This window comes from Chaetodon auriga, chromosome 2 (genome assembly GCF_051107435.1).
Source record: "Chaetodon auriga isolate fChaAug3 chromosome 2, fChaAug3.hap1, whole genome shotgun sequence".
Taxonomy (NCBI): domain Eukaryota; kingdom Metazoa; phylum Chordata; class Actinopteri; order Chaetodontiformes; family Chaetodontidae; genus Chaetodon; species Chaetodon auriga.
Window position 1 is genome coordinate 3,488,910 of NC_135075.1, and position 13,334 is coordinate 3,502,243.

The 13,334-nt window shown below is 43.3% G+C and overlaps 1 protein-coding gene across 3 annotated transcripts in view; it reads left to right on the plus strand.

The window, feature by feature from the left end:
* plxnb1b (plexin b1b) overlaps positions 1-13,334 on the plus strand; it is a 97,503-nt gene that overhangs the window by 23,590 nt on the left and 60,579 nt on the right. For 2 of the 3 annotated variants that reach the window (XM_076750285.1, XM_076750308.1), the window contains exon 3: positions 12,074-12,198. The exons of the other annotated variant lie outside the window; for it this stretch is intronic. The gene's annotated coding sequence lies outside the window, so the exon portion shown is untranslated. The remainder of the gene's footprint in view (positions 1-12,073; positions 12,199-13,334) is intronic. 3 annotated transcript variants of the gene reach the window in all.

Here is a 13,334-nt window from a genome sequence, read left to right on the forward strand (position 1 = left end):
ACAAATCCAACAGTCATTGGTCTTTCAATGGTCCTTTCAAATCAAATTTGAACAACATGGTGGCTGTTTGTTCTCAGTTTCTCCTAAAATTTCTTTCATACCATTCCACCAGTGATGTTTGCTGACTCCTCCAGTATATTTCTGACTGGGCTCAACCAATTTTCTCAGCTTTAATTGTGTAGCAGAAAGAAGGATGTATTGATTTGGTTCTTGGATCCATTTTGGCGTAGATGCAGAACTCATTAAATGGATAGGGTCGGCCAGATGTGATGAATCCACGTTAAAAGCAGTTTCTTCATCACCACTGCAAAATTGTGACAACACACTTTCAAGACCTTTAAGAATAATACAGTTAACATGTTTTGGTATATAAACATGTCGGTCATGATGTGCGTTACCTCACATATTGCATATGATCAGCTCCACACAGTGAGCTTTACAGAGTTTAGTTACTGTACTTGCTATCAGAAGAGAAAAAGTGGGATTAGAACATTCCAAACAAGAATCTGACGTAGTCTGGCCAAGTACTAATTTCTCATGTATAAAACTTTGCACTGTTTCTCTTATAGTCAGATTGCTACAACTAGCACCTCCTTAACTGCCACTCGTGTCTTGTAACCAGCATTTCTGTAAAAGGACATGTCTAAAATCACAGTTTATTTTTATATCATTGTATTAAAAAAAATTAAAGGAATACTCCACTAAAAACATGACTCTACCTCTTTTCACTGTATTAGCAATGTGAGGGAACATAACAAAGAAAAGATGATGAAAAAATCAGGTAATCATTGTATCCAAATCGGAATGAAAATGAGGTACAGGCCTATATGTGTTATGGAAGAAGTTACCTGCCCCACAATGTAGGTTAATTAGTCAATGTAATGTGATTCGTTCTTGGGCATCTGAACAGCATTTATTTGGCAGCAAACCCAAAGTGTTTCATATAAATATAACAGTCAATGTACCATGGGGCATGTCTATCAAGTACATTTAGATACAGCAGCAAGAGACACACATGTTGATGTGGCACATAGCTGAGGAGGCTTTCCTTTTACAGCAAAACCAGCTGAGCTTGTGTTGCAGTATGAAGTGTGCAGATTATGTTAGCTCTGGCTATGTGAGATGACAAAAAAAATGTGTAAAAAGCAGACCGTCTCACAATATTAAATTCTCCAGCATCGCTCCAGCATGTAGCTACTTTAGCCACGGAATGTACTAACGTCAAATTCAACAGGCTAACTGGCAAAATAAACAGTAAAGCAACATAAGAATGCGAGGAAAATAATAGATTGTGGATGTAACTCTGCCTCTATGAGTGTGTGCGTAACCCTCTACCTGCATGTTATCATAGCTCCAGCACATTTGTAACATGTTAAAACTTTTATTACATAATGATGGTATTGCAAAATCCATGTTGTGGCAGAATGTGACACTGGTGTACTGCCCAGTCCCAACACACACACACACTCCAACAGGACATATACACTTGACCTTGTTTCACATGCAAAACATTCAAATATGCAAGCCCCCACGCTCACCTACATGCACACTCTTGTGCACACACATTTGAAGTTTAATCATGCATGTTGCTGTCGTCATGAGTGAATTACTGGTTCACTATTGTTCTCAGAAAATAAATCATGACCCACAGCAACACACACATGCGCACACACATAGCTAAGGCCAACCGGAGATGAGCAGCCGAGCATTAGATTACAGGGAAATGATCAACCAGGGTAGACAGGAAACACTGCAGGAGAGTGAAGTGTGTATTTGGCCAATGTGCTTATGTGTGTGTGTTTCATGGTGTGTGTGCTTCCTTACCATGTGCAGTCTCATACCAAAAACAACCAGACCATGTAAGCATATCATTTCTTTAATACATGTCTTGGTTTGATAGAACACAAAGCATGTCATTAACAGGTTGGCTGCTTCCACATACAAAGTGAAATATTATAGTGTAAAAGAAAGCAATGAAGATAAACTGCATTCAGAATCCCTGAAACCACGCTGAAACCAACCGTTTCTGAGCTGATTTAAGAAACGGATACTCAAAGCAGGCTGAGACTTGCAAATGGTTTTTCTGTTTGGCTTCATCCAGGCACGATTTATTTTGGACTGAGGCACAGGGCTGGTTCTCATTCAGAAGTTTCATGTCAGGATTTCAGTACTGATACCTAATGTATTTTGCTAAACGTTAACATGTTTTTCTGCACCATCATGTCACACAACAGGCCAACTTCTTCTCAAATGCATCAGTTTTAAGGTCTTAACACACAGTACTAGAACTGTGCCTAAATAAAATACTATTTCATGTTAAAAAGCAGGATTGAAATCAGGAAATATCTGATAAAAAGATCAAGCAAAAAAACAGCCTGTTTAAGCATCCAATGCCAGCTTTTGACAGACTGGGGCATTTGAAGCATCGTCATTTACAAGGAAATTCGAACTAGGGCTAAAATACCAAAACAGCCAGCCACCCTGTAAAGAAGTGATTACCACATCTGGCCTGTCAAAACTTCCCATCCACCCCACAGAATTTGAATGAATTCAGAGGATGTACACGTCTAATGTTAGTCACCAGTGGAAGTGGTGCAGTCTGTCCTGAGTGATCATTGATTAGCTTATCAATCCCTGCAACATTTGTGCAACATTTCCAGTTGATGCCAGTCCGCATGTCCTGGAAGATTTCAATGTCCCGGACAAGCAGGAAATAAAATACAATAAAATAACACAAAGCAAGACCTTCAGGGAGGCTGGGATGGAGACAACATCAACAAGTACCATGACCTGGATGACAATCTTCACAGGCGATGGAGACAACAGTTTTTGAAGTTTTTCCTGTATATAGCTAGAGCCCTGCAGCCGGACGTTTTGTGACTTCTGTCCATCATGCGGTGCTTCTGTTGCGGTGGCGTTTTTTTTCCCACAATCAAATATTAATTTTCATGATTAAATGTTTAGATTTTGTTTACATTGTATATATATATTTGAATTTAGAATACTTGTTGACAGTCTTCTGCGGCATTCGTGGTAACATTAGTGGACTAGCATAAATTCAGCTTTACACCACAAGGCCATGGAGTTTACACCACAGTCTTTCTATTGGCTCATTGCAGTAATCTGTTGTACTCAGCAGTACACTATACCAGGCCCATCCACCAGCACACAGTCTGTATGTTTTGCCAGTCGTCATCTCAGCTCACCGAATGATTCGAGGCCTGTTTGAAAAGCTCCTTACAACATCCTCATACATGCTGGTTTGATTGCAACAAAGACGTGATTTAACAGCTGTTCCCAAAAGAAATTTGGTTCACCTGTGGCAAGCTGTGGCTCTGGAACAAAAGGCTCTTCTGTGTGCACCATGACCAAGTGCGACTGCATATCTGCTGCAGTTCTTTCAGAACCAGTGGCCTGGCCTGCCCTGCACAGACCGTAGCTGGGAGGGATAGATAGGGGGGCTGCAGATTATCGTGCTTATAAGCGTATCAGACATCTTAACTAACATTAGGGGGTTTGATAAAGAATCTGGAGTGATACCAAATAAACCTGCTTAAATGGGCCCATGCTGAGTCCACAGATTAACTGGAGTCACAGGCTTCTTCAGAGGACTCTGCATGACTGCTGAGCCATAGCCCCTGAAATACAGCTCGGTACGTCTGGCTTGGAGGTGAGGCTTGTCACCTCCTGTTCATTGTGCTTGGCACAGTAATTGGTGATGTGTGTGAATATTGGGTTACTTGTTGGTTTGTGCAGGTACTCCTTTGCCATGTGTATGGTTTGGGTGAAAAAGGTTTGCACCGTTTTGTCTACACAGACTCTGAAGAAGCTATTGTGTAGAAATCAGAGCAGGATGAGACAGCTTCTGCTCCATGAGGTGTGTCTGCTGCTCCAAATGAAGTGGACACAACAAAGTGGAAATGTCTTCTCAGACTGATGTTAAATGATGCTTCCAGCAACTGTCAGTGTACTGTCAGCATCAAGAGTGTGACTCAAAGGAAGGTGAGACCTGCTAATGACGACAGTGATGACGATAACCTCTGTCTCACACCAGTGCAATAGTCACTCGTAGTTGAGAGCACCTTTCCCAAAAAGTCTTTTTTCCTGTTGTGAAGAAGATGTTGGTTTGTGTGTGAGAGACCTACCTTTGCCTTTGCTGAGGTGAATCAGCAAGGTGGAAATGGTTATTTATTTTTAGGTTTTCACTCTATCCATGGCCTGCTGTTGTCAAGCTGTTAAGGCTTTGCTCGCTTTGTTTTGGAAGATCGACAAGTGCAGCAGAGGTTGGCCCTGAATTTCTCTGAAATTGACTTATTCTTGGAAAATTAAAATTAGAACCGTTCTGAATAAGCTGGAAAGATCATTTAAGCCACATAAGTTTTGTAACACTGGGTTGCTGGTTGTTGAACATCAGCGGGCCTCTCACTCGTCTGTGGATTAATGAATGCTGCTTTTCAGGCTTCCTGTAGAAATGTCTACATTTTCAGCTGTGGACCTGACAGGGTGTGGTGCAACTACTGCAAACTGCTCTGTAGCCACATGGCAACATGGTGCTGCTGACACAGACGATGGTTGGCGTTGTTCTAAACGGACACGTTACACTCTGTCACCCATGTGATGAAATAGATCATGGTACAAATGAAAAGCATGAGAGGATTAACAAATGGACTGTCTGTGCAGCCTCTTGAGGAGGTGAAAGCAACAACAACAAATAGCAGTATTTCCCTCCAGGGGTGACCACATGGGATGTGATGACTTGTAATCGGCACTTTAGTGAGTTTAAGCCTGTCAGTAGTGCATCCATTATCACTTGGTGTATGTGTTGTGTGTGTTCTTGAAGGATGTGGTCATCTGAGAGAGTGGCTGCTAATCATAAATCCATTCCCCGGAGGACTGTAAATCACTGGCAGGCCATTTGTTCCCTGGGACTAAATGTTCCTGATGGCAAAGATGCTGGCTTTTGTAAGAGCAATGTCCGTGTCCAGTTCGCCCGCCACACATTACTAGCAGGTATCTTGTTAAAGCTCTTAGTAGTGTGTTTTGTCAGTCCTCTCTTGAGGCCCTCTTAGTGTTTTTTTTTTCCCAGAGGTAAACTTCCTTACTGTACAGTATTTTTTTGAAAGTCTTATTCTTTGTCTCTCCTCTGTCTCTTTGACGGTGCATGAAAGCATTAAACAAGTGATGTAATGCCAAGCGCAATCGACCCTGCTTATCTCCGCACCCGGAGTGAGACAAGGTGACTTTCCTGGAGCGAGGCAGCTGGAGCCCTCGCCGCAAGCAGAAAAAAATAATCAAATCATGTCATTTAGTTGTCCTCGTGTCTTCTTTTTTTTTTTTGGACTGCATTTTCGTCTCAGGAGCCTCATGAACTACGCCTGAACTTCACTCGACTTCCACGAACAAGTCAGAGGCACAGAGAGTGGGGGCCACTCACTCATTTCACTGATTGTGTCCTTTTTTAATTTAAACTCACCTACATTCATCTTGGGCTTCCCGGACGAGCAGAGCAGGGTGCAGAATCTCAATCACTGCTTGACCATTTCCATGACATTCACTCACTGACTCTGCCTTTTTAGCAGCCTGAAGCTTTTTTCCATTTATTTCCACATCTAATTCTAATGCCCTCCTCCTTGAAGATGCTCAGGCCTTACGGATATTAGACCCGAGCGGGGTCGAGTGCTTTTACCGGCTGGTGAACTGCTTTTGATGTTGGAATCCTGCACTGTCAAAAGTGGGGGAGGCTGTGAAAAGGTGAAAAAAGTGGGTCATCCACGGGTTTCCCTTCCATATTATGCCTGGTCCTGAAAGGAAAATGCTGAAACAAGGAGGTTTGGAGTGCAAGAGCTTAACCTCCGCTGTTGGTTTTGTTGAAGATAACAGCGAAGAACTTTTACTTTAATCTCTGTGATCCAATTTGTGCATGCTAATTTGTTCAATCCAACGAGAAAACAAAAACAACAAAAAAAACACTTCTGCATGAAATGTTTTTAGATTCAGCCCTAATTAGGTATTCTCAGCTGGGCCCCTGTATCACACTCTGCTTTTTGCTATTCAAATGTATTAAAATGAGAGGATATGCAGCTCTGTTGTGGTATCGTGGTTTGGATTAAATTTGCTTGTTCGTTACTGAGATTTTGGCTTTACAGCTGTGTTACTTTGTTTTGTCCATAATATGTAAAACATTTGAGGGTGTCTTCATGAAAAAGGTGTGCTGATAATGCTAATTATGATCGCTTCATCAGATTTCCAAGGGATGGGATGGAGCCATGGTGAGCATCTCTTATTTTTCTCTGCTTCTCAATAATCCCCATCCTCCACCTCATCCCTTACCCTCACCTCTCTAAACCACCCTCTTCCCCTGTTCTCCCTCCCTCCTCCATCCATCCAAGGAAGAGTAAATTAATAGATTGGCTGAGAAATAGCGAAGACCCAGAGAGACAGAACGCTAAATTAGATGGTGAGAGAGACAAAGACGAGCAATACAGGGAAGAGAGACAAGAAAATGGAACAGAGGCTTGTGGGATAGAGTGAAGAGAAGTAATGTATTGAAGGAGACAATGGGCAGATTAAAGATGGAGGCCAGATGATACCCAGAGGTACAGTTAAACACACATGAAACTGATCAATAAGGTATGGGAGCAGACCTGACCCAGTGACACACAAACACACACACACACACACACACACACACACACACACACACAGAGCTCAGGAGATGAAAGGACAACATGCACCCCATTTTGTACCCTCCCCCCACCTCACTGCATAAATACTTACACACAGACACCATCGGTGGTCTCTGGGGGGCAAGGCAGCTGACAAATTGGAACTATCCTCTCTGTTTGCTTTTGCTTCAAGCCACTGACCAATTAAGCTTTGAACAGAGAAAACCAAGCATGGAAAAGCTGCTGACTGGCCAAAATGACCAAGGCTGTCTGTAAAGTAATGAAATGAATTGTGGGAGATCACTGGACAAAAACATGTATTTATGGAAACACTATCAACGGTGAGTGTTAATAACAGAGCCATGTCGTCACATTGTCACATACAAGCAAGCAGACAGAGGGGCACCGTGTGTGTGTGTGTGTGTGTGTGTGTGTGTGTGTGTGTGTGTGTGTGTGTGTGTGTGTGTGTGTGTGTGTTTCTCTCTTGCATGCACTTAACGCTTGCTATTAGTGTTTTGTTTTTTTTTCTTTTTTCTTTTTCTGTATTGATGCTGATGTAAAGGACTGGACTGAGCGAGCAGAGCTGTGTCTTAATCCAATGGATTAGGAAGAGCTTTTCTCCTGATGAAAGTAACACCAGTGACCAATGAGAATTTGGTTGAACAAAAGCGTGTTGACCAACTGACCAGGAGGTGTCTGTCCTGCACATTATCTCTCTGTCGATGGTGACTGGAGTGACATTTTGGCTCATAGACCACTCCCAGTGCAAGACTTCCAGTGAAACTAACGTTTCATAACAAACGGGACATCCCAGACGAGGTTGGGAGCATGAAGGGGCAATTGGATGGGTGTGTGGACCCTCTCAGCAGGGGAGCGCAGAGTCTCCCTAATGACCTTATCAGTGTGCAGATTCTCAAAACTCATGAGAACGGGACGGCCAATTGTGTAGTGCGTGCACAGGGCCTGAAGCGAGCCGACTGGCGGAGCAGATTGATTGTGGAGTGGCTCTTCTTTGATTGTAGTTGTGGAGCTCGGAGAACTGGCCCAACCAGAGAGGACTTACTGCTGTGAAGAAGAATTAATGAAGACATTTGGGAATTGGAGCTGCAGTGTGGCTGTGCTAACATGTTGATTAGATGTGTGTGTGTGTGTTGTCTGTGTGTTAGTGTGTAATTACTGGTCTCTAGTTTACTGCCAGCCTGTGCATCTGTTACCTGACTCCTTCAAAGGCCACAGATCCAAAGGAGTGGCCAACCAGCAGCCTGTGAAACCAAATACACTTTGTATCCTCATCTGCTGTTTACTAGTTGTGCAAACACATCCACAGCATGAGGAGTCACCTAAAATCCAAACTCACTGACACTGACGCTGAAGCTCTACTATAGCTGTCAACCACCTCAGTGTAAACAAAGTGCTGTAAAAATGGATTGAAGTTTAAACTCTCCATGAATTTACTGTGTAACATGTAATTAAATGTGGAGTGCTTCACCGGCATCACCGTTTGTGCACCATCAGTCATGGTGATGCATGGAGCTGCTGCTGTGAGTCTGCCTCTATCTGAGCTGGCCAGCAGGGAGGACAGAGTAATGACTAGTATTTAGACTGCTGTCAGGCCACTGTGCTGATAACAGTGTGTGGGAGACTGTGGAAATAGACTGTCAATCCTTCAATATGACTCCCATAACCACCGCAGCACCCAGAACTCATGCACACACACACACACACACACACGTACGCACAGACAACAGAGGGGTAAGATAAAGTACAGGGGAGTTGTTGTGGAGCTTTAAACAGGCAATCCAAATATTTTCAGCCTCTTGAGGGTTTTAGACAAAGAGGAAGTAAACATAGTTTTTCTTTGTGGTATGGGGCTGAACCACATCAACACAATGAACTGCTACTGTGAGAAGCCAGTCACTGCTTTTAATTAGGTCTTGCAGATTTTGGATACTGAGATTGAAAAATCCTCCCACTGATGTTTTCTGGCTGGTTATGGTTATGATCCCCTCTGGTTGTGACGTTTCACTCACCAGCTTCATTGCAGAGATACAGCAGAGGTGTACTGCAGATTACAGCTCTTCACTGGTCCATGTAACTGACACCTGACCTGAGACCAGGGCCAGGCTTGGTTCAAGTCATATCATTCTGAATCAGGTTGGGTCCTGTTGCACTGCCCTGGTCTTGGGTCTGTGTGTAGATATGTGTAAAACCTGAATGGCTCAGAGTGGAAACCCTAATGTGTTGCACACAGGCCAACAGAGAGGCATTTAACACATCACATTTAACTAGATTGTCTATCTCCCTTATGTGGAAAACAAACAAAACTTCAAATTTCAACTTCTTGGCTCAACTTTGACATACTGCACTTTTTCTACTTGTACAGACACACAGTATTACAGTGCAATAGACAACTGAATGAGGTTCAAGGTACTGTGAACTTCATTTTCAGTGAGGATAACTTAAACCAGGCGTTTGTTTAAAAGCTGTCTGCTGGTCTGTTGTTGGCAGCATGGCAGTAAATGAAGCTTTAAAACATTACCCAATAAATAATGTCCCCAAACATCAGCAATGAAATTGCTTACCACAATATTGTTAGAGCTGATTAGAACTAATTGACAAAAACAGGGTTGTCTTAAAAAACCCAGATTTTTCTGGTTTTTAAAGTTAACCAGTGAGACCGTCTTCCACAAACTTTGTGTTTTCCTTTGTGATCCACAGTTAATAAGGCTTTACAGCAAATGCACCAGTGGTGGCACCCCTCCAGTGGCAGCTGGTAAATCCTGTCCCAGAAAAATGTTGCCTGCATAAAATCCAGTAGAAAAGCAGTATGGAAATTACAGAATTTCAAAATGAGACAAGAGAAAGAATCAGTGCCAGCGATGGACGGTGTCGTAAACTGTAACTTTAAGAGAGCAGACAGAGACTCCCCCTGCCACTGTAGACAAGAGCAAACAGACATGTGTTTGTTAATGGTCTATGGCAGATTCAGGGTGTGGTTGTATTCAGTGGCTGAAGGCCTATTGTTGTCTGATTGTGTATTTACAGGCCAGAAGCACACACACACACGCACATGCACACACACACACACACACACACACACACACACACATGAATCTGCCAAGTTAATACCCTGTTGCAATCTGGAAGAGTGGAGGTGAGTGGCTCTGATCCTGTGTGCATAGAAGGAGGCTGGTGTGTGCGTGCGTGCGTGCGTGCGTGCGTGCGTGCGTGCGCGCTATTGAGTGCGTGTGTGTGTCAGTTGTTCCTCTTCACTGATCTGTTAAGGAGCTCATCTGTGACACAGCAGGGGACTACAGTGAAGTGACACTAGTAGTCATATTGACAGTGCTCGCGTGTGTAAAAACCCATTTTGAACTATTTATCAACTATTAAACCCACTGATTTAAAGGGACATTAGAAGGCAGAGTCTACCAGGATGAAACTTCTTTTCCAGGTCAAATCCAACCACTCTCAGTTGAAGTTTCCTTATGAGAGGTACAGACTACCAGATGTGAGCGTGAGCAGTTTTTAAGATTGAAAGCACAGGATCCCACGTCCTTAAATCCTGAGGCACAGCTCCTCACAAAACACTGATTATGTTCAGGCTCAAATTTGCGACGCACTCACTCAGTATTTTGGTCAATGAGTAAATCCCACACTGTTAGTGGGCATCTTTTTGTATGTTCTGATTAGCCATTTTTGTCCATGAGCGCACACACACACACACACACACACACAAACTAGCAGTTGTAACCAGCAGGAGACGGATGGGGGCTGGAAGGGTGCCTATTGTGTTTTTAATGTAGCTGTCCATCCCTTGTTTTGGAACAGAGGTGCTCACACAGTTCCAACCAACCCCCACCACACACACACACACACACACACACACACACACACACACACACACACACAAAAGTACATGCATGTATGCACCCACGCTTGAAAACACACACACACACTCACAGACGCACACACACCTTGTGCTTTTCTCCCAGCCTCTCTTGTCCTACCAATGGGGGAGGAGGACATGGATGGGGCCATTGATGCGTTTTGATTGCACCACAATGGTTGGAATGAGTCATAAATCAAGCTCCTGACCTGTCCCAGCTCCGAATCACCCCCCACATACACACTACCACCTCCCTTTTACAGAAATGCATCCTCTTGTCTTTACTTTGGCTTGGTTTGGACTGGTTGCACTGGGAATTGGCTGGGACTGTCATTACATTAAGCTGGAGGGGTGAGGTACACCAGTGGCCCCAGCAGGTTTACCTCTATGACATGAGCACGCCATGGATCTCTCCCTCAGCGGTGAGAGAGCTGTGGGGTTTACCTCCTGGGGCTGGGGAGAGGCAGCCTGTCATGACACTGAGTGGGAGGTGCATGTGTATGTGTTTGAGGTCGTGACACACGCACACTGACACCTCACCCAGCTTATCAGTGCCCAGGCAGCTGTGTACCTGACGCTGCGTAATCTCATTGATCCCATTGCCAACAATGTTGAACCAGTGCTCTGTCTTCAGCTGCCTGCACTGGTGTCAATGGGCCGTCTGGATGTGGTGCTAAATGTAGGACTGATAACATTGAGGTTTTTAAAGGAACACCACAACATTTTGGAAAACATGCCTGTATGCTCTTAAACTCACAAATAATTGATAGGAGTTTTGTCTTTGTGTGTCTAGCAAGGAGATACTGGGACAGATTCAGTCTAAATAGGGAAGCTTCTCATAATTCCATCAACTGTGGAAAAAATGAGTGAATCTGCAAATACATTCTCTATGAGACCATACTTAGGCACAGTAATTCTTTAAGCTAAATGCTAATGTCAGAATGCTAAGATGCCCACAATGACAATACTAACTGACAATACTGTTCACCAAAGCTACCATCTTATCTTACTGTGCGAGTATACTTACATTTGATAATTAGCCCTGAAGTTATCACACTTCATCCTGTGGGGGAACATTCAGTCAACTGGTTCACTGGTGGTGAACAGACATAGTTTCTGTTATCTAGTCCTCATTTATATAAATGGGTAAAATGGGGAGGTTTTAGAATACATCTGCACTGAAAATATAGAAATGAGTGGTAGGGGTTGAAAACCAATGTTTCACGGTTCTCCTTCCATCTCCATGTATTGCCATTTCTGCTTGTTCAGTGTACCATTTATTTGGATCTGTACTGTTCAGTATGATGTTTTTTCTCAGATACATAGATGTGGTTGATGGCAACACTTTTTACAGTGTGCAAATTTGTACCTTGTTTGAGTGTAAGATGCTGATTGGTTGCTATGCAAATATCTAATGACCTCACAAGAATCCAATTTTCACCAGTGTTTTTGCTGTGTTCTTCCAAGTTGTGACACTGATGAGGAAAATGTTTTGTCTTCCTTCTTTATATGAAAAAAGTGACCGCTCATTGGGCGCCAACGTCTCCTGTCATCTGTGCTCAAACCTGGCCGCCCCCCTTCCTGTGAGTAGCTGAAGTCAGGGACTAACTTCAGTCTTATCGTCGGCGGACCACAGTGGATCAGGTCAGTTTTTTTTTTGGACCAAATACTGAAATATTTGGGGTGAAATCAATAAAAGAGTTTTTGCTGCTCTTCTTGGCTGCATGCTGTTGTTTATTTACCTGTGTTGTTGCCTCCTGGCTAGATGAAACCAAAGTGCTGGCTGCGGCCTGCCTTCCAAGGTCAGGTCACTCAGACCTTGTTTAGATGTGAATGATGCTTTGGGTGAATTTAGAGCAGAGGCGGGAGTTGCTGTTATCCCCTGCCTTGCTGTATAATGAGGTGTGTGTGCGTGTGAGTGTGTGTGGAGGGTTGGTGACCCTTGTGCTTGTCTGGAGCACAATGATGAATGAGCCCGTTTCTTTGCCGTCTGACAAATGTACACACATTCATATGCACTTCTATCTGTCCGCTATCCTGAATGAATCTGTACATACAGAGCTTGCTTTCTGTGTTCTCCTTGAAGTATCGTTTACAGCCAGAACATTGCTTTTCTTCTCCCATTAATTCCCCATTGTGTCTCAGAGTGCGTATCATTTGGAAGATTCTTGTTGCAGATGCCGGTATGGTCCATGAATTTCAGTACTGATGCTAAAACAATGCTTTTTCGGTATCTTACTGCCTTTCAGTTCCTCAGATATTTTTGGGCCCTTGCATGTTTTGCCTTTCTTAGAACAGAATAAGCAAAACATCTCAAAGAACTGATGCAAATACCTGTACAATAAGATATGTATAAAATTAGCAAATTTGTGATTTCTGATGTAAGAATAAGTTGACAGGACATGAGAGCCATTGCAGTGCTGACTAACTGACAGACTAACAGTTTTCACCTGGCCAGGGTACTGTACCCCAGTATCTTTTTTTTTTTTTTTTTTGTTTGGACCGACTAAAGCACCAAGTATCAAAAATTGTCAAGAAAGTTGCCACTGAAAATCTGGGTGTGTAGTCTCAGAGTGCACATTAGTCCTAACTCAGTCCTAAATGTGGCCAAAAACCTCATTCTGTATCCACATCCTTTCCCAGTGGACATGAAGGAGCGCTGCAGAAGCTAGTTAGGAGTTGCCAGGTGATGGCATCATTCTGTGGTAGGAGTTATGTTTTGGGAGTGTTTGATGACAATCAGCTCATTAAAAGATGTTTTGGAGAGAATCTGAATCATT